Genomic DNA, 22,037 nt, shown 5'->3' with positions numbered 1-22,037 from the left:
AAACTAAAAAGGATGGAAAGGGATGAACTCCTGAGTTCATAATTTGCATGCGATACCATTATAGGGAATCTATGGTTAAAATTTTAAGTTTATACCACTACGAAAAGAGCCCCACAAAACATTGCACTTTTTTCGTTGCACATATTAATGTCAACAATCGAATACCATTTACCAATTTACCATTATTACCACCTTTATTAGCCACCTACCTAATAAAGAATTCAAATTTATGATATTGTAAGAAAAGTAACGGTGATGAAAATAAATGTAACGTAGGTAATTAATTACGATTATAATAATAAATTAAAATAATAATATTGATTTTTATGATCGTATGTTAAAATAAAAATAATGAACTATGTTTACCAACAATTTTGTCTGTTTTTTTTTTCTGAGCGTGTCATTAGATTACTGATTCAACTATTGAAGTGTATCAAAAGGTAGTTATAAGAAAAACTTGTTTAGCGCATGTAAATTGAACCTATACCAATTATATCAATTGAAGTTTTAATGCATATTTTACTAATCTTTGGAGGACCATAGTTAATAAACTAGCGAACCAAAATTAATGATTCGACTAACAAAATGTTCAGAAAAAAAAGCTTTACTAGAATCTATTAAAAAATATAGTGGTTACCATTTGAAAAAAAAAGTTGATTTTGCTATTGGTACACCTGCGTGTTTAAAAATTTTGAAATTGTTATAAAAAAATTGTTTGTTAAAAATAAAGAAAAACGTCTTTTTTCGTTTTAACGAAATTCCATTTCATCGTTCCATAATCGTCAAAAAACCCCGCGTACAATGACATAAGATACACCCTGTATATTAAACTATAGCCGATCACGTGCACTTCATTGCCCGTTAAATGTACCAACTCTATATGGCTCAAACTTTGTTCAGTTGGTTATTTAATATTCGGTGTATATTATGGTGTTCAAAATGTATTTTAACTTTTCTGTTGCCCGAAATAAAAATTCTGATTTGCAGCAGTACATTAGTACCTATGGTAGATCGCGGACACCGTGCTATTTGTACTTAAGTAAGTATATGATTTAAGTATTTAACTCTAAAGTATCAAAGGTATACTAAGTTTTTCCAATTCTATATGACTCAAACTTTGTTCAATTTGTTATTTAATATTCGGTGTATCATATACCGTGTACCGTGTATGGAGTTCAAAATTTATTTTAACTTTTCCTATGCCCGGAATAAAAATTCTGATTTGCAGCTGTATATTATCAGGTAGGAAATCTACCTGCGGTAGATCACGGACCCTGTGCTGTTTGTACGTAAGTGTATGATTTAACTCTAAAGTATCAAAGTTATACTACTTATACTAAGTTTGTCGTATTCCACTCATGGTGGATTAATATAATCAATTAATACAAAATCCTAACCTAACCTACTATACTAATATCAGATGAATAATAAAACCAAATTTAACCATTTTTAAATTAGCCTGTCTTCTTCTCAGAGGTCTGATCTACACACAAACATTAATTTATATATATATAGACAAAAAATAATAATACAAATCAACAAACATGCCTGAATAACCAATAGCAACCAATATACAATGTACTGTTGCGCCACTGTTGTCTTTTTTACATCCAGATTTCCTACTTTTTGGTGGATTTTCCTAAAATTTTCTTTCGTAAAAACTTTCTCCTGGCAATTACAAACAACTTAAAATTTTTTTTAGCCAAATCAAACCAGCCGTTCTCGATTGATGAGGTAACGTACATTTGTCACGCTCCATTTTTATATATATAGATAAAATTCAAATACCACTGACTCGTTGTGTTTTAAAAACTACTCAACGTACGAAATTGAAATTTGGAACAGTGGTTCTTTTAATACTTTAACCGTCTAATAAGAAAGGATTTGCGAAATTTGCATTTTAAAGAGGTGCTCAAACAGGGACATTGAGGTTCACAATGGAAATTGGAAATTTTATTTTTTAAATAGTTGCCATTGGTTACAGTCTAGAGTAGAAATTAGTATTTATTTATTATTGCTTGCCATTGGTTATTCAGGCAAATCCGGTACAAGCTTGCATCAAATTGAATTACCAGGGTGACTGAGTTGCACTTACTGCAGCAAGTTACACCCAAAAGGAGTTGTACAATCATAATTTTTTTAAGAGTTGCGATTTTTTACGGGTAATGAAGTGCACGGTTTCAGCTAGAAATGTATAATGAATTAGTGTAAGGTTAATTGTTTATGTTTATTTAAGACATTGTTCTCAATTATATCTTCTAAGCAACTTAGCAACCGAGTGGTTTAAATAAATTTTCCATACCTGCATTGCCTTCAATATATTTACGTAATGTTTCAGTAGATAACCATAGTATTATGATATTAATTAATTATGATTGTTGATATTAAGATAATTACTTATTGTATAAGACGTTTTCAATATAGATTCATGCTTGCCAAATTATACAGTCAAATTTATTGTACTACCAAAATATTAGAGCAACCAATTCTGTTTAAATATTGTATTTGGAACTATAGTTTATTGCGTTGTATTAAAATAGGTTAGGAAACTGGGAATTTAACACGTTTGCAGAGTGAGCTTTCTTAACTTATTTTGTGATTTAAGCGTTATTGGCTGTTAATATTAAAATAATTAATATCAATAAGCAATTAATTGTAATGCAGAAAAAACTAGAACTTTAAATTATAGTTACATTTTTTTAAATAACCTCCAATCTTGTATATTATACTTGTATAAAAGGGAATGTGTGTGACTGTAATTTATAGACTTAAAAACTACTCGACCGACTTAAATGAACATTTCAAAGATTTTTTTTTAGAGATACGTATACAATTTAGATCGTAGTATACTAGTATGAGTCACGTCCGATGGTAGTGCTGAACAAATTTTTCAAAATTTTTTTGTTGATTTTAATAATATATGCCATGTAATAACTACTATATTAACAATTTCCGTATTTCAAATTTTTCCTTATCACATCTAAATGAAGTTATTATATACTTAAATCGAAATAAGTGTTGTATGTTTGTATAGTTGTATCTAAACCACTGCAGGCTGGTTGCCCACCTCGGTCGGATTTCTCCACAAAGTGAGGAACACTAATACCAATATTTTCGTAAATGTATAGGTAACCAAAATACACTAACTACCGTATTTTATAAAATGTTCATTTTTCCAGGTCGAAGTAGGGTAACACATCTAATAATATTATAAAAAGTCCGATTAATTAGCGTTTCTCTCTTATTCGTGCCTACACATTATTGTATAAACTAAAATAAATCATGATATATTATTACTATATTATAATATTATAACATTTCCCAGTTTTGAATTGTGGTAGTATTGTTATAACTCATCTGAAATTGGTCTCGGTAGGTACGAAGATGAATATTTATATATTTTTTAATATACATATAATATATATAATATTATGTGGAGTATAATATTAGGTATATATGAGATAAAGCGAGGAGTTGTTATCAGTTTATCACCATCACAAAGGTATTAAATCATTTTAGAATTTAATGACACGTCTATTCTTCGAGCCCATCGTATTTTTATTGAATACAAGTACATAGTTGATACATATATAAACGTTCGTTTATTTAATGTAAATATGAATAGACCTTTTCTGTCAGATAAATATTTTTCAACCATATAAAATTCTATAAATACACAAATGCAGTAAAAGTCAAATTGTTTCACATAAGAGCTAAACCTATTTGTAATTTTAAAAATATTTAAACAACTATATCCACATATTAGAACAGTAAAAAATAAATAAATAAACTATATTTAAGAACCTATTTTCAACATGATCATTATAGCAATAATAGTAAAATATTACTTTCTAGTTTTTAAAAAATCAATGTTTTTATCATACCGTTTTGGCCTTTTTTAGTAAAAACACGTATGAATAACGAATATTCGTCGTAGAAAATATCATTGATACTTGAGTTAAGACTTTGGGTAGGTCGTAAAAGTAATTCGAGCAATGAAAAATCAGAACCCATCGCTTAGACTTAATAGTATAACCAAATGTTTTCATTGTTTCCTTGCAATCGTTGTTGTTGTTGTTGATGTTTTTCTTCGAAAAGATAATGGATCTCACTGAACCGGTACGTGTGGGGCCCATAATTATATTACATAATTAGGTACGTAAAAAAGGCAGATATTTAAAATATTCATTAAAAAAAAAAAAATATATTTAAACAATATTTAAACTATTATTTACCATACAATTCTACAGTTAATTTAAAAAAAAATGTTTGATTGATAATATCATGATAACTATTCAATATATATATATATATTTTTATTCAATTAAATATTTATCAAATAAAGTTAATATATTTCAAATGTTTGTTAAACATAAAATGTATTATAAACCAACTTATTGTTGCATTTTTAAAAGCTTCAATAATTATCATATTTAGAAATATTTTTTGAATAAAAACAAAATACATTCAAAATTAAAAACTTAAATTTCACTATTTGATTTCATCTCCAAATACATTTAAACTTTTAATAAATGCTTACTTAATTCCATTATAGTTAGGAACTTAACATAAAATAATGTATTTAAAATTTACCAAGTATCAAACACAAAGTTTTTATCTAAAATTGAATGTATACTTAATCTAATCTGTGTGTAACAAAAATAGTAACTACCGTATTATTTTTAAGCAGAATATATTGGAATTCTCAAGTTTACATTTTAATAAAAATAACATAAGCATTTTTTTTTTTACATTGTGTCTAATAAAATAATTTTTTAGTTGTTGAAAAAATAATTTGTTTTGACCACCTATTTCGTAAGAAAATATTAATGTTAAAGTCACGTACTATGTACTGGAGATTTTGAAAACTCGCCACTGAACTAACAGTGAGGGTTATAGTTGAATCGTTATTAAGGTTTTCGGTATGCTGACGTCACACGCTGCGGTGACATCGAGAGGTTTTGATTGTATAAATTAATTGTGTATTTTATGCAAATAATAGAATATAAGAACATTTATTAAATATGAAACCCAAAATGTATTAGGTATACAATTTATTTTTATTCGATTTACTCATTCAAGATAAATCAGTAATTTATACTTGTGTTGCAAAAATTATTTGATGCGTAAACCTTGAGAAATATCAAATATAATTTACATAGTTTTAAATATAGTCTAGTTGAAGTTGAAGTTATGAAACAAATAAACAATACAATATACTCCGGTTGATCATGTTAGTACTTTTATAGGTAAGTATACACTAGTAATAGTAGTTGATAGCCGAAAGGTGACAAGAAACTATTGAATGCTCTATTTCAAATGATTTTTATACATTTTATTTTCACTTATAACATTAAAGAAACAAACTTTACAAAATGTACTTGTATTTTAATTTTAATTAGATAAAAATAGTCCTCATTGAATAGGTTAACATTTATACCAAATATAAGCAATAAGCATTTTATAAATAATATTATTTGTATAATAATATATTATTATATTTTTAAGAAGTACTTTTATAGACTTATAATTTAATTTCATTAAGTATTGCAAAAACATCTTATTAAATTAAAGTGGATACTGGATACTTATGATTTATATTTTTAAGAAAGTTTTTATCTTGAATGGTTCAACTTATCTGACTATTTAAATTTATTACTATATTTTAAGTGCCTTTTTTTATTTTGTTTATCTAAAGAAAAACAAAAAATAATAAAGTGGTAAGTTTAACGAGTGATATTAATACTAAAAAATAGATATAATAATAATTTGCTTATTTAATCGTTAAGCATTTATTTTGCTGTAAGAATGTCTGACCCAAGTAATTTATTCTTATTTCTTAACATCCACTACATTTTTATTTTTTTGTATCTTATTCATCCTAATTTTAGATTATGAGTAGATTGATGAATGTATTTGTTTTAAAATTACATGTTTTTAACATAAATATGTTTTTGGCCTGGTTACAGATATTTTTATTTTCTAATTGATTTCGCGTATCACCATAGAAATAAATAAAATGTAAGATTTACCTAATTCTCATTAGGTGTATATATGTAATTAATGGTTACTAATTAGTAATTAATACATGTTTATGATAATATATTGGTCTTCGAAGTAGAAAATATCGAGAAGATTGCTATGTTTATGTCACATGATCACCACACCTGATTTAATACACTTTTTTTGTGTCTTTTATCACCTTTTGGAGCAGTAAAAATGATTTAATCTTTAACCCTAAGAGTCTTTTCTGGTCTTGGATCTAGTGGTACTTTGAGAAGATAAAAGAAAAATATTCTTATTTTCTAGCACTTTTCAAAATAAATGGTAAAAATGAAAAAAAAAAATCAGTTAAACAGGTATTATAGGTATCACCTAATTACAATTTAGTATTCACTAATTGTTGACATATTAATTTTCAACTTTTTTTCGATTTATATAGTAATATGAAAAAATGATTAAACATTTTTCATGGGCGATTTAAATTCAAATTTTGACGATATTGATATTTCAACGCGTATAATAACGTCATGTTATGTATTATCTTAAGCTATTTATCAGAATTTTAAATTTTAAATTTATTTTAAGTTTTTCTCAATAAATATTGATTAAATTGATTATACTCGGTCAAAAAGCTTGAACAATTTAAATGGGATTTTCTAATAAATTTAACTTAAAGTAGGTATTTTGAAAATATCATAAATAAATAGGCAAAATTTTTTTTATTATAAGCATTTGATTTTCAAATTATAACGAAATTTGTAAGTTATATTTTAGTGAATACATTTGCATAGATAATTGCTCTATAGACATTTTAAGTTTTGACGAAATTGGTTATTTAAACAATACGTAATGATTTTAGGTAGCTTGCTTTAATCTAAAAGTATTTCTTAAATTTAAATTTAAATTTTTTAAAGTACGTAGGTATATTATTATTATTGTTATAACTATTATTTTCTATACATAATGCAATTTTTATAAATTTTTGAATTTTTGAATCTGTTTATAAATTAATACCACAAACCTATTCAAACCGTTCTACAGTGCATTGGTATTAATTTATATGTTAATATACTTATTAATATAGTCAAAGCGTCTAGTAAACAACAATATTGCATGAAATAGTATTATAATACCTAATCATTATACATAATGAGATGTGTATGAGATTTTTTTTTTTGAAAAACTAGTTCAACCTACCATATCGCTAGAATAATAGAATAATAGAATCCATAGAATAATAAATACCTATAGTAAAATATTTTTAGAAATATAGGGTGACATCCTGCCTTCACTCGGAATGTTTCTCTCGTATGCAATTCAAATTGTACACTTACATACTATTAAAGTGACAAACACAATGACAAGGTACACTCAATACCTACTATACAGCAGAGCGACTTTTTCGGTTTTTAAAAAAAAAATATTTTAATTGTTAGTTTAAAATTTTAAACTCAACTACTTATTTATATTTTTGTATTTTAGGTTAGTTGGATAGTATATTGCATGACATTTTATATTTGCAGTAATGACCTTGAAAATTGTATTTCTGTTTTTAATATTTGTTTGAAGTAGAACTACAGTGGTCGATTTTGGAATGATTTACGCATGTTAAATTGTTTTTCAATTATAATGGTCATGGCTTGACTAAAAGTCTTAACAATATTTTTATTCAGAATAAACTGGTTTTTTGTAAATTAAATAATTAAAGATAATTTGAAAAATTTGAAAGATAAAGCTTAACATAAATTAATTAATACCACAAATTTGATAGGAACTTGAAAAAATTAAATACTTTTCAATCTTAAGTTTTACAAGTATTTTAACTAGGTATAAATATTATAGTTACCTAGTTTTATTAATGAGCTTAAACTTTTTTATATTTAAAATAAACACCTTTTAATCTCATTTGGTAATATGCACTAGGCTTGAATCCAGAATAAATTTAAATTGTGTTAACAAACAGAAAATTAACAATATAGTTTAAAGTGTTTATGTTATGATAATTTAGGTAAACAATTTTATAAAAATGTAAAAAAAAAAATAGGTATATATGAGGAAAAATCATATGATATTTTAGTAATAAATTAATATACAATTATGTTTACAATATTGTCAGTTTTAAATGTATTGCTTTTAGTTATAAAATTAAAGATTTGGATTAATATTTATACGATAAATTATTACCCTATTAATATTTCATACCCACGTGTCATGTTTTAAAAACAATAAATATTCGTTTATGAATATTGGAAAAATGCATTTTCTTTTACAATTGCAAAACAAACCATGGTCAGTATTTACTGTTAACAAATTAAAATAATACCATTATCCATTGGATATGTTATGTATATGACCATAAAATTATACCACTATCCAAGCAACATCATATTATACTTTTAATAGGGTCGTTCTTATAATGTACGGTAAAGTGTCGGTTAACGCTAACCGACTGATAACAGATTTTTTTATCGGCAGAATTTGGCCGGTTAAGTGTCGGTTAACTTTAATCGGACATTGTAAGAACTGCCCTTAAAGGTGTGTTTCCACTAGATACGTGTACGTGCATAGAAATATTTTTCTGTGATTGGTTAGTATACATGGCCAGCTTTTGGTATACCAGAGTGTTATACGTTCTTACGTTATCTATTTTCTATGGTTCTTACCACATGCTTGACCATGATACCATGAAGTTGGATCCAGTTCAACTTTTCACGTGTACACGCTTAGATCATATGTATATGATCTAAGTGTACACGTTTCTATATTGATAACAATATTGATAACATAAGAATATGCGAGATAAATAATATGTTATCAATCCATAACCGATAAACCGATGGGAAACGTTTGTGAGACCGTTCATAGCGAACGTATCCGGTCAATATATGCACGTAAACATACACGCCGTATACACTGGAAACCCACCTTTAGATTTTCTATATGGTATAAGATATAATATACCAATCCAGATATTAATACCGGAACGGAATGACAATAAACAGCACAATATTAACAGATCTTATGACGGTTTACGTTTTGCCGGTTGGCTGAAACGGTTTCCAACACATCATTACGCTGTTATGATCGCTTTGTTTATGTGCAGTAATCTTAATTCGTCTTAATGTTGAACAAGAAAATAAAAACTATTGTTCTAATGAATAGCTTAGCGAAGTCTTAAACATTACCTTTGGCGGGAAAAATAAATATCAGTGAAAAATAACGGAAGTAGATTAGAAAACTCGAATGAATTTTTTGGTCTCATATTCGAGATACTGAAAACAATGTAAAAAATCTAGTTTATTATAATCAAAAAATTAGTTAGGTTAGGTATAATTATTATTATATTTTTACATCGAAGGAGGTGTTCTCTCGATCAGGTTACCGAAAGATAAGGTTTTCATTATTACTGAAGATATGTACTTATTTTAATTAAGAGTTGTAAACACACCAATTTGTTTTGACCTATTTGTGCGAGTTCTTTGAAGATGATTCAAGCCTTAAATACTTTGCCTTAAAATATTGGTATATCTATGAAGTTTATTAATAGCTATAAGTTGTTTTTTTATTTAATTAAGATATGACAAGTAAAGAAAAAAAACAATATGCTCATATGACAATGCGGAGTTTATGGTTCCTACACGTGATTTGCGAGTGTGAAATGATTACTATTTATGTATATTACTATTAAATAATGACCAGTGACTACATTTAAATATTTATTAATTAATTCAATTTTATAAATTATAAATAATAAATAATATGTTCATATTTACAATAGTCTTATAAATCAACTAAATAATTGATGCATTTGTATCAGCTGCAATATGAAGTGTGGTAATGTATATTAAAGAACTTAAAGTTTGAATGCGACTTTATTGAAAATACAATATAATAATTCAAGCCATTTTGACAAAAAAAAAAAAAGTGAAAGTAAGGCACTTGCTTTCAATGAAATTATAATTTTGTCAAAACTTATGGCAAGTCTTGACAAAATTACAATATGTACCTATGTAATAAGTTTAAGATAATGGTAACAAAATAATATAGATTGTGTTGGTCTACAATGCGTACAATATATCTCTCATGAGACAAATTAGATAGGTATCATCACAGTTTTTTGATATTCACCCTCCACTCTTTACTTCACCTATATCGTAGTTCTCTGCATGTAATTTACATAGAAAACAATCAACCATCAGAAGTGGAGAACAACGATATGGGCCAAGGGTGAAGGAGATGCACGTCATATTGAAGAAACTATTACAACTGTAATTATATCTATATATATTGTGATGATGTCCCTCTAATTACGTATTACAATATGTATCATAATAAAGTGCAAAATATAATAGTGTAAAAAGCTCAGTTGTTATAATCTTGATACCTAAGGGCTAAGAGATTAGCATATTTTTAGGACTCTAGGAGTTTAGGTCAATAAATAAAACTGTCAAATAATATATTTTGTTCATGACATATTTTACTTAGTCTTGAGTGGGTGATCAAAACCATGATTGTTACCACAAGATCATACTTAAAAGTTAATAGTAGTAAGGTGTAGTCCATTAGTAACGATGTAGGTACTGTACACAATTTATTGTTATGTGTGTATGATATTTATGATTTTAAAATTGTATTAAGTATTTGTAACCTTTGAAAGTATAAATAAGGTTTGATGGTAGAAATGTAATATCACATATATATTATGAAATATGTACCCATATTAATAATTAAAATAAAATATATAGTATCAGTTATTTTCGAGTGTTATCCTGTACAAATCGAAATATAAATAATGGTTGTACTAAATTGTCCTTTAAATTAATAACAACAACAGTTGTAGTATTAAAAACGATAAATCACTACTGCGTATAAAATTTATTTAAAATGTAACTACTTAGAGTGGTCCACATACGTTTAACTTGGCGAGGTAAAGACATTTCAAATCTTGATATAATATATGGATTGATTTGTATTTCATAGCACGTTGATTATAAACAATTATTCTGATTAATTTCAAAATCTTTTAATTGTTGATAGCTACTCGATCGTAATTATATTTTATCCCAACAAAAATATTTCGCTCAACTCCGTGTAAAAAAAAAACGCGAAGTATAAAACCACTCTAAAAGTTGTGATATAATTTTATGTCTAGGTTTTTGAACCATAGATAATATAATTTATGTTAAAATATTTTGCTAAATCATTGAACTTAGCTTAGGGACTTTAAAACCTTTGATTAGTATTACACTTCCTATTTCAATGATCATATTAGACTGTATTATTATGTACTCATTTTGGTATTGTATATTTTAATTTTTAACTTAAGTCACCAATCTAAGTCCAATTATTTAGCAGAGTATTTTCATGAATGATATCTATAGTTCAAAGGCTTGGCTATAAAATGATAACACAACTTTCAGAGTATTTTTTTTTATACTTTAATATACTCGTAGCATTTTTTTTACACGGAGTGTTTTTGTTAGGATATCACTCATTTTTTGTTGATACCTTATTATTTTTAAATCTTTGTTACGTAACTTACAAAATAAATGATAACGATAGTAGCTATAAAAGATAAATTTTGAATTCGTAAACGGTCGTTGAGTAAAAACCTAATAATACTCAAGGCTACGTTTTATTTATTTATATATTATACACGTTTGTCTAAACAATATCTTATAATATATAACATTTTCGTGTCACAGTGTTAGTCTCGATACTCCTCCGAAACGGCTTGACCGATTTTTATGAAATTTTTTATGCATATTCAGTAGGTATGAGAATCGGCTAACATCTATTTTTCATACCCCTAAGTGATAAGGGTTGTCCAGAAAAAAAAATAAAAATTTTATTATTTACGATAGAAATATTTGTTTATAAATGGTTGCTATATTGGTTATATATATAAAAATAATAATTTATTATTAAAAAAATAATAGTATAATTTATAATGATATTATATTATATTATATTGATTGCTATTGGTTAATCGGGAATGTTTGTTGATTTGTATTTTTATTTTTTGTCAATATATAATATATATATATATATATATATTAATGTTTTTGGGTAGATTAGACCACTGGGAAGAAGATAGGCTAATTTAAAAAGGGTTAAATTTGGTTTTTTTTACTCATCGGAATTTAGTATGGTTAGGTTAGGTTTTTGTATTAATTAATTATATTAATCCATCATAGGTGGAATTACGTAAAAACAACAAACTTGGTATAACTTTGATATTTAAGAGTTAAATCATACACTTACGTACAAACGGCACGGGGTCCGCGATCTACCCCAGATAGATTGCCTAACTGATAATGTACTGCTGTGAATTTTTATCCTGGGCAACAGAAAAGTTAAGATAAATCTAGAACATCACACACCGAATATTAAATAACGCATTGTACAAAGTTTGGGTCATATACAGTTTGTACATTTAACGGGTAACGAAGTGCACGGGATCAGCTAGTAATATATATGACTACTATATGGCTACTGACTTTTTGTTTTTACTTACTTTTTTACTTTATTGTTCTATTAAAATAAAATAGTCAATCCATGTAAATTTATACTTCTAATTTTTTTTTAAAGAAATTAAATTGTTCAACCCATTTGTGGCACGTGAAGGGGTTGAGTAATCATGATCAAATTTAACGTTAATTATTTTCATAGAGCAATGAACAAAATGGAGGTGGTAAGATATCAAAATTTTTTTTCTTTCAAATGAGGACAACTCTAATGGTACCTACGTTAACATTATTTATTCTAATTTTTTAAACATATAAATATAAAAACACATTTACACTAACATAAATAGGGAAATAAATAAAACTTCACTATTCCAGAATGGGACAAATTGGGGAAAACACAAAATCATTAACTAAGTGAAATAAACAATAACAATAGAAAATATGAAACGTAGATTGAGATTCAATAACATTAAGTTACATGTTACATGGTTAATTTATGTCAAAAAATGAACCCACGGAAAACAAAAATCTGCGAAACATATATCAAGCGAGAACAATAAAAAAAAAAAAAAAAAAATGAAATAGTAAATAGTTATTAATTATTATAGCTAATAACTACCAGTTTTTAAGTTAAATAAAGATGAAAAATAGAATAAAAACGATGAGCTCAAGATAATCCCATCTATATTAAAATTTTATACAATTGAATAATTTGTTTTTTTTAAAAATATAATTATTTTTTTTTTATTTGGAGATAATATAGAAGTATATAAATTGCACGAAGAGTGGCATTAAATAAAGGAGAAAAAATATTTAAATTGTCTTAAATTTATTTCTGATAACAAACTGTATTTTTTCAATACAAATTCTTTTTATTATTATTATTACTATTATTATTATTATTATTATTATTATTATTAACCCCAACCCCCAGCAGCAGTTAACGAACGGAGCAAAAAAAACGGTTATAGAACATTATTGTTGTTCATATACTAAAATATAATGAAACAAAACCAATTATTTCATTCAGTTTATTGGTCCTTCATATGAAATACATTATAAACTATTAAGTTTACTGAACTTTTTCACAAAAAATATTTTAATCTTATAAGTTCTTTAACATGGTCATTGACATGAGGAACGTTATAACTTATTAAATTCTTTGAACAATTAGATACACGAAGAACGTTATAACCGAAATTACGTTCTTTAAAAAACTATACGAAGAATGTTATAAGTTAATACGTTATTCCTGGTGTTCCCGGATAGGTGACTACCCGAGTTTAAGTGACAAATCCTTTCCACGCTTACACATGTTCAAACAACCGTACCCTCCCATACAGTAACAGGCTAATGACTTCAGTTGTCGAAGCCTTAACTCAAATAACAAAAAAAAAAATATGTAAAAATCTAAAACATTTTTTTTAACATTTTTAACAATATTTAATTTTTACGAAACATTGAACTAGGATAAGCAACGTAAATCGTAAATCGTAAATCGTAATCATAAGGTACTGAAGTACTTAAACGGTCTAAAGCTAAACTAATATGGAACTATAGGCGTGTGAATAATTAACTTTCGGATCCAAATGGGCAATCTTAGTTTTAAAACTCTTAATAAATGTATTATATAATTTATTCATGTAGGTAAAATGTAACAAAAAATTATTTTATTTAAACAATATTTTACGAGACCCCGCATTTTGAAGCACCTGCCCTGATTGTTTCCGTCTTACAAACGTTCACATATTATAGCAATTCAACAATCGGAAAATATTACTTTAAAACGTTCTTATGATTAAATATACAAGAACGAATAACTTAACAACGTTTATTAAGTCTATCATTCAAGAACTTTACATTTTTAATGTATTTTTGGCGAAATTTTCAAATAACATAAACAATTTTAACATTTTTCTATCAAAATGTTCAACGAACCATTTAATTATAACTTAATTTAACGTTTATCACGAATAAAGTTCAAAAACGAATTATGGAGCTGAATCAACAAATTAACGGTTAAGGTTATACCCTGCTCAGCTGCATAGGCCATTGTAGATACTTTTAAATCTTATTGTTCTTGAATGTTTCAAACTCTGTATCCTACATTATTTTTAAGGTACCTACTTAACATTATTTTTCAGATTTAAAATTGTTATTTCTGTATAGAATATTACACTAAACATTTAAAACCTAGAAATTAACCATTTAAAAACTTTATATTTTTTGCAACCATTTTTACCTAATGACTTGTATTTCAAATCAGAAATCAATTCATTTTGATACAAATGACTAAAAACTGCTAACGATTTATGCAAATAAAAAATATAATTGTAATATTTTGAAATTATATAGAATGTATTTTTCCATTGTTTCAAGGCTTGAGTATACTTCAATATTTTTAACAAAGTAAGATGATATCATTTTCGCATATTCTATGGTGTATAGACATTTTATATTTGAGTGCTTGAGTTGTAATGATAAGATAATTGTTTAGATACTTTACAATTGTAATTTGATAAAGTACAAACTTAATAAAATATAATTAAAAAACTGATAACAATAATAAAATTGGGTATTTATTTTTATAGACTTTATTGCATATGAAAATGTAATATTTGTCAATCCGTATAATTGATAACTATTTTCCATCTTTCTAAATATATCAAACCTATACAAATAATCTTATTATCATAATAATCTATTGTTTTCCATATTGATTTTTTTGTGGTTTTAATTTATATTATTTTGTTTACAGGTATCAATGATTACCCTAATAATATACCTCTAATTCATTCGTCTCATCTGTTATTATATTTTGGTTATTCAGTCAATTTTTAATAGATTTAATAGATTTTTGTTTGATCTTAATTAAGGTTTTAATTTTGGTTTATTTCAAGGAAGCTCAATGTTTTCATTCGAAAGCGGTAAACTCTTTCATTAAATTAAGTATCTTAGTTAAAAGTATAGTATAACTTATCTTATAACTTATTAAGACTGTTTGTAATTAGAGGTTGAATATATATAATAATAATGTGAACGGAAGTATAGTTTATAACATTATTTTAAAATTAAAAATTGTACCTAGTCTATACATAATTTTATTATCCTTTTATGATGTTAATGCACCTCGGTACATTATTAAGACCTTAAAAAGTCAATTCTTTTGTAATAATCTGTGTTTTTGAATAATGTATTCAATTTAATTCATTATTTGTTCGATGAATGAATTCCCAAAACCATTGATATTATTTACACATTTTAACAACGAATCTATAATGAGCTTATATTTTTATTCAAAATACCCAATTTATTATGTTCTTTACTTCAAATGTTTTCTTTAACGTATATATATTACGATAGACGTTAAAGGTCATTAGGTAGGTACCTACCAAAACTATTTTATTAAACAAATTAATTAACAAGCAATGTTATAACATTTCATTTTGTTTTTCTAATGTATTATGTCATCAATCAAAACATGTATTTTTTTTTTTTAATGTTATTTTAACGTCATTGAATAATTATATTAATTTTGAATCAACAGTTTAAGTTAGGTACACGTACAACTATCAATACAAGGAGGTATGTGTCAATAATACTCATAATGTAAAACCACTAAAATTAGTTTATACCTATCGACATTTACATGTTACACTAGTTAATAATTGAGGAATAATTTAAATACTATGCTTAAGGATTGTCTTGTAGTTATTTATAGTGACCAAGTGTCTAATGTTTATTTCATGGTGAAACCAAGAGTAAAGATTTTCATTTTAAAACATTTTTATATTTTTGACTTTTAATCAAATACCTAACAATTGTGTCATTGATCAATGTTTAAAGTCATGATGAAAAAAAAATAAAGGTTATGGAAAAACGCTTCACCATGATTGACAGAAGATATTTGTTGGCTTTGATATAATATGACAACGTAGGTATTTTTAGTTGAATAGTTAATATTATCTACGATTTATAGGGTGTTTTTCCTCATTTACATATATTCATGTAGGACATGTACCTAGTAGTTTTAACCTACTTTATATACATTGTACAACGTAATGTTTTTCTATCAAATCATCTATATGTATATATGTATATTATAGTCTGTTATGTCTATGTCACAATGTCACATCAATTTAAATATTAAATTGTTTACGGAAAAAAGAATTATTGTAATGTAAAAAAGGAGGCTGTGATTCTTATTTTGCGAGAAAAAAAATACTTTTTCGTTACTTAAATGAAATATGCTTCTGGTAATAAAGGTTTCAAAAATGATTGGCTATAAGTATGATTAATGCACTATTGTTGTAACTAAATAATACACATTCCATAAGAAAAAACTATTCAATTTAAAATTTCAGTTTATATTTTTTTCCTTTTTATACTTATAAAATATTGAACGTTTTTTGAATATAGTATTGCAATTATTTGAAATGTCGTAATATAAAGTAATTAACAATAAGTAATTTTAATTTTATCTTCTTCTCAATTGTTGAACTTGCTTCCTTTCCTGATTTATTGCATTACACTGTTTATTTACTCGAACTGTATTTTTGGCCTATAGCATGTTAAGTATATACCGGGGTGGGCAAAAGTCACGCAACGTCATCGCGAAAGGTCATTATGCTATCTTTATGACTACTACACGGCGTGTAACTAAAATAGACTTGCTATAATCAGGTAATTAAAAGTCAACATCATTAGGAAGACGTCCACATGTTCTGTAGTACGTAACCACTACGCAATCACGAGCACTATAGCAATGGATTTACGTTCGAAATATTCGCTCGAAGAACGCATCTTTCTTGTATCAGCATATTACCGATATGATGCTGATTATAATACAATTTTTACAGAGTTTGAGGTGAAATTCCCAAATAGCTCTGTCCCGCGACGCGAAACAGTGTACCGACTGATCAAAAAATTTGAAAAACATGGCTCAGTCGTTGATGCCCCACGTTCTGGCTGTCCTCGAACAGCAGCAACAAATGAAAATATGATGTACGTTGCGCAGTCGTATGTCGAGAATCCAGCACAATCTACTGTACGTGTGTCTGCAAATTTAGGGATATCAAGGCGTTCGACAGCACGAATGATGAAAAACCTTGGGTTGAAGGTGTACCGCCCACATTTACTGCAGGCGTTAAATGAAGATGATCCGGACCGTCGCCTCGAATTTTGCGTGTGGTATGTGATACGCACTGAAGCTGATCCAGAATTTTTTCGTACTGTGCTTTGGAGCGACGAAGCTATTTTTAAACTAAACGGGCGTATAAACCGACATAATTGCGTTTACTGGGCGTTTGAGAACCCGAATTTAGTTCTACAACCAGAACTAAATGTCCCGGGAATCATGGTTTGGGCTGGAATTTGCGAATTTACAAATTTACAAATCGGTTGCGTGACTTTTGCTCACCCCGGTATAATTATACTATTATAATTGCATATAAAAAATTGAATATTTACTATTTAGTATGGTTTGGTTTATCTGGTAATTTTAAGACATGAATTGCCAAAGTAATTTATGTGACTATATTTCAATATAACTCATTATATCTGTAATTTGTAAATAATCTATATTTATATTTTTATTATAATACTCCTCTAGAATAAAATAAAATAAAAAAATGTCGACCTTATACATAATAAATTATAAACTATGTATTATTTTTGAACAATAAAAAAATATTATGCAAAATACATAATTGAAATATTTATGTTTGTAGTTTATTTCATTGAATTAAGATCTTTTCATCAGTACAGTTCACAAATTATTTTTAAATAATTATTGAATCCTCTTATCATTGTCTATATTATTAAAACGAAATGCATCACGAGGACAATAAATAACGAAGTAGCGATAAGCACTACTCATGAGTCACGAGTGATATGATGTATAGTTTGAAAAACACAAATCAACAAATTAAATCAAACACGTGTGAAAAAAGTAATTTAATCATGGTGTTCAATTTTATTATTTTAAAATACTTTTTTTTGGAAAATACTAGATCTATTACGTACAATTTCACTTGAAATGTAAGTAGGTTATTATAAGTTCTATAAATTATAATGCAATATGATACATTGTTTATTGAAAAATGTCAATGGTAATATTATATTAATTTTATACAATGTCTAAATATTAAGAACATTTTTTCAATCGATGAGTACTATAATTTTAAATTATTCGTATTATAGATTAGATTAAAAGTTAATTTTTAATAGAATATAAAATATACTATAATGTTAATTTGTTGTTGTTTTTTTATAATTTGTTATTTACGTTTGTTTCATGCTTTTCAGATTTTGGCTAAAAATTCCTACATAAATATTTTAGCAGGAGAGAAATAAATAGGTACATCATAGTGTAATAACTTCGTAATATATATATCATATGGATTGGTCGAACAAATATTTAGGATAGGTACCTACATATATCTAGCTCAAAATTAGCTTAATACGTCGATATTTCAAGTATCTACACTGTAATGAACGAATAACCATTTTTATACATTGTTTTTTTTTTTTTTTTAATATATTTTATTAATTTTTTAAATTTTGGCCATTATCATTTTGTGGGAGGTAACGTTCGGTTTTGAGAAACACGTTGTATAACGCGAAAAACTCCGGTGGTCACCCATCCGGGAGCTAGCAATGCCGGACGATGCTTAATCGCAGCACACATTAGCGACCGCGGCCAAACACCACGTTTTTCTACAGATTGTGATAATATGATATTTTAAACATAATATTTATTTTATATAGACACTGGAATAATAAATATTTTACAAACTATGAAACTATGAATGAGTTATGTGCATTTTGCTAACGCAAATTACAAAATTATAAATCAGACAATATGTAAGGGATCCACATTTTCTGAAATTTCTGTAACTGTTAATAGTTTGATAATTTGACACAGTAATAATAATAATAGTAATAAGATATATATTATATGACACTTTGGTGGAAATATCATTATAAATAATAATTGTAATGACCTATTCATTGATGACTACTGTAGTACAGTATTACATTTTCAAAAGTCTTATTCTATTATCACTTTTCAATATAAAATTATTGTTTATTCAGTAGCACTGTCAAAAATTGTTGGTGCTTTTCTCACATTAAGTATATTTTTATGTGGAAAACAATATAAAATTCAATTTTTTCATTCATATCAAAATGTTCATTTAATACACAACACATAATAATTATTCAATACTTTTGGTTAAAAAAAAAAAAATTATCTTATTTTAATGTATTGTGTCTTGTTTAATTTAAATTTAAAATTCAAATTCATTTTACTCGAATAAAAATTGTATAAAACGGAATTGTATAATTTACTTTACAATTTATGATGATGTCATATATTTGGGTATTTATATTTATTTAAAATAACTGTATAATATGTTTTTTTAGCTGTAATACTAATAAAGAATAAAAATAATTAAAAATAAAGTCTACTTTCTCTGCTTACTCCATTAACGATGCTGCATCTGTTTTTAATGACACCCTTCTCACTTCAATCGATAAGTTTATCCCACTAAAATTTTATAAGACACCTACATTTTCTCGTAGGGTCTCCCCGTCACTCAAAAACATGATTATAATTTATAGCCAAGAAACGTGCTCATGTAATCTTCAATCGTTCCAACCTTGCCTATGACTATAGTACTATACGATATTCTCTCATCTGCGTGCCAAATGTAAACATCAGTACAAAGTTGACTATTCACTTTTCATAAAAAAAACCGAAAATGCCATCTCAACCAATCCTTCTCATTTCTGGAAATTTATAATCTAACTAAAAAAAATTTAAAATCTAACCCTCCAATCCTATCCACTGTTCATCTCCATGACGAATCAGCCTCTTTCCCTGTTGATTAAGCCAATCTATTCTCTAAAAAATTCCTATCCGTTTTCAAGCCTCGTCTCCCTTCTCCTTTTAGCACCCATTTAGATAATTTATACCCATATAATCTACCATCAAACTGCCATTTTAGTCTTGAAGACATCCTTTCTGCACTTATATCATTAAAAAAAATAATTCTAACGGTCCAGACGGCATCTCTGCGCGTCTTCTATATAGTTGTTGGTATGCTATTGCTACTTCAGTCTTCATTCTGTTCCGGCGCTCCTTAGATGAAGGCATTGTCCCGATGTATAGAAAACCTGTTCTATCACCCCCACTTCAAGGCTGGTGACCGCTCTGATGTTTCCAACTATAGACCTATTTCTATCATACCACACCTGGCCAAGCTCTTTGAATCCATTGTATATTCCTGTATCAATTGCTGTTTCCGTCCTGGCAAGTCAACCATCACCAGCAGAATTTTTTTCATCACCTACATACTAAACAGTTTGAGGCAAATAGTCAAGTTGATACAATTTTTACTGACTTCAAAAAAGCGTTTGAATCAGTAGACCGTGGACTTCTCATTGCCACACTTGACTCCCTTGGTATCAGCCATCCTCTAATCTCCTGGCTCACACCCTACTTAACATCTCGTAGACAATTTTTTAAGCTAAACGGAGCCGTTTCAGAATTATCTGTAATTTTCTCGGGTGTTCTTCAGGTAGGTCATCTGAGTCCTCTTTTTTTTTATCATATTTGTATAAATATAATAAGTGTTTCTCTTTTGCCAAGGTTTTCCTATTTGCTGATGACATAACATTTGTTTGTAAAATTGACTCTTCCGCTGACTGCCTTTTATTACAAGCTGAACGGGATGCCTTCTTCGATTGGAGGCGACACCTTAACCTACCTCTCAAATTGGACAAATGTCACTTTATGACTTTCTGTAGGAAACGTAGCCCCATACTACACTCATACTACCTTGGTAGCTCCCCCCTCCTACGTGTTCATATCATCAAACACTTAGGCTTTTATCAAACACCACTTAAATGTTACTGTTGGGAAGAGCCTCAAGATCCTCGGATTCATCAAACAAAACACAACCCTCTTTACCTCCGCCATCTGTCTTCGTACCCTCTACTTCAGCCTTGTACGTTCCATCCTCGAGTATGGATCAGTCCTTTGGTTTCCTTATCTGGCCTGTGATCAATTGTGCCTTGAACGAGTACAAAATCGTTTCCTATCTTTTATTTCCTTTTTATTGAATATTGAACACACATCGCATGATTATACCGTTATCCGCTCTACTCTCAATATCCCAAATCTGGCCTCACGCCGTAATCACGCTGACCGCATGTTCATCACATCACTACTCAACGGTACCATCGTCTCTCCCGACTTACTAGCCACTGTTTCATTTCGCGTTCCCTCCTACTCTACGAGACACCATTCTCTTTTCTCCATCTCACCTCGTATGGTCATAACCAGCCTCTTCACAGAATGTTACACCTATTAAACTAACCTTAGTCCTACCACTTTACTTTTTTTTAGCTTACTTATCTTCACTATCTGTTATCTCATATATCTACTTATATCGTTTATCAACGTTACTGTATTTTTTAACTAAATGCTCTTCGGGGCGTATAATCATCAAATAAAATAAAATAAAAAATAGCATTAAAACTTTTTTGTCATTTAATTTA

At 27.4% G+C, this 22,037-nt stretch overlaps 1 protein-coding gene across 5 annotated transcripts in view; it reads right to left on the bottom strand.

Moving 5' to 3' along the window:
• The window catches only part of LOC100159754 (tachykinin-like peptides receptor 86C), a 181,816-nt gene that overhangs the window by 66,958 nt on the left and 92,821 nt on the right, over nucleotides 1-22,037 (bottom strand). The gene's annotated exons all lie outside the window — the stretch shown is intronic.

Source organism: Acyrthosiphon pisum, chromosome A2, assembly GCF_005508785.2.
Source record: "Acyrthosiphon pisum isolate AL4f chromosome A2, pea_aphid_22Mar2018_4r6ur, whole genome shotgun sequence".
In the NCBI taxonomy this organism is placed as follows: domain Eukaryota; kingdom Metazoa; phylum Arthropoda; class Insecta; order Hemiptera; family Aphididae; genus Acyrthosiphon; species Acyrthosiphon pisum.
Note: the sequence above shows the minus strand (reverse complement) of the source record. Positions and strands in the feature narration are given on the sequence as shown.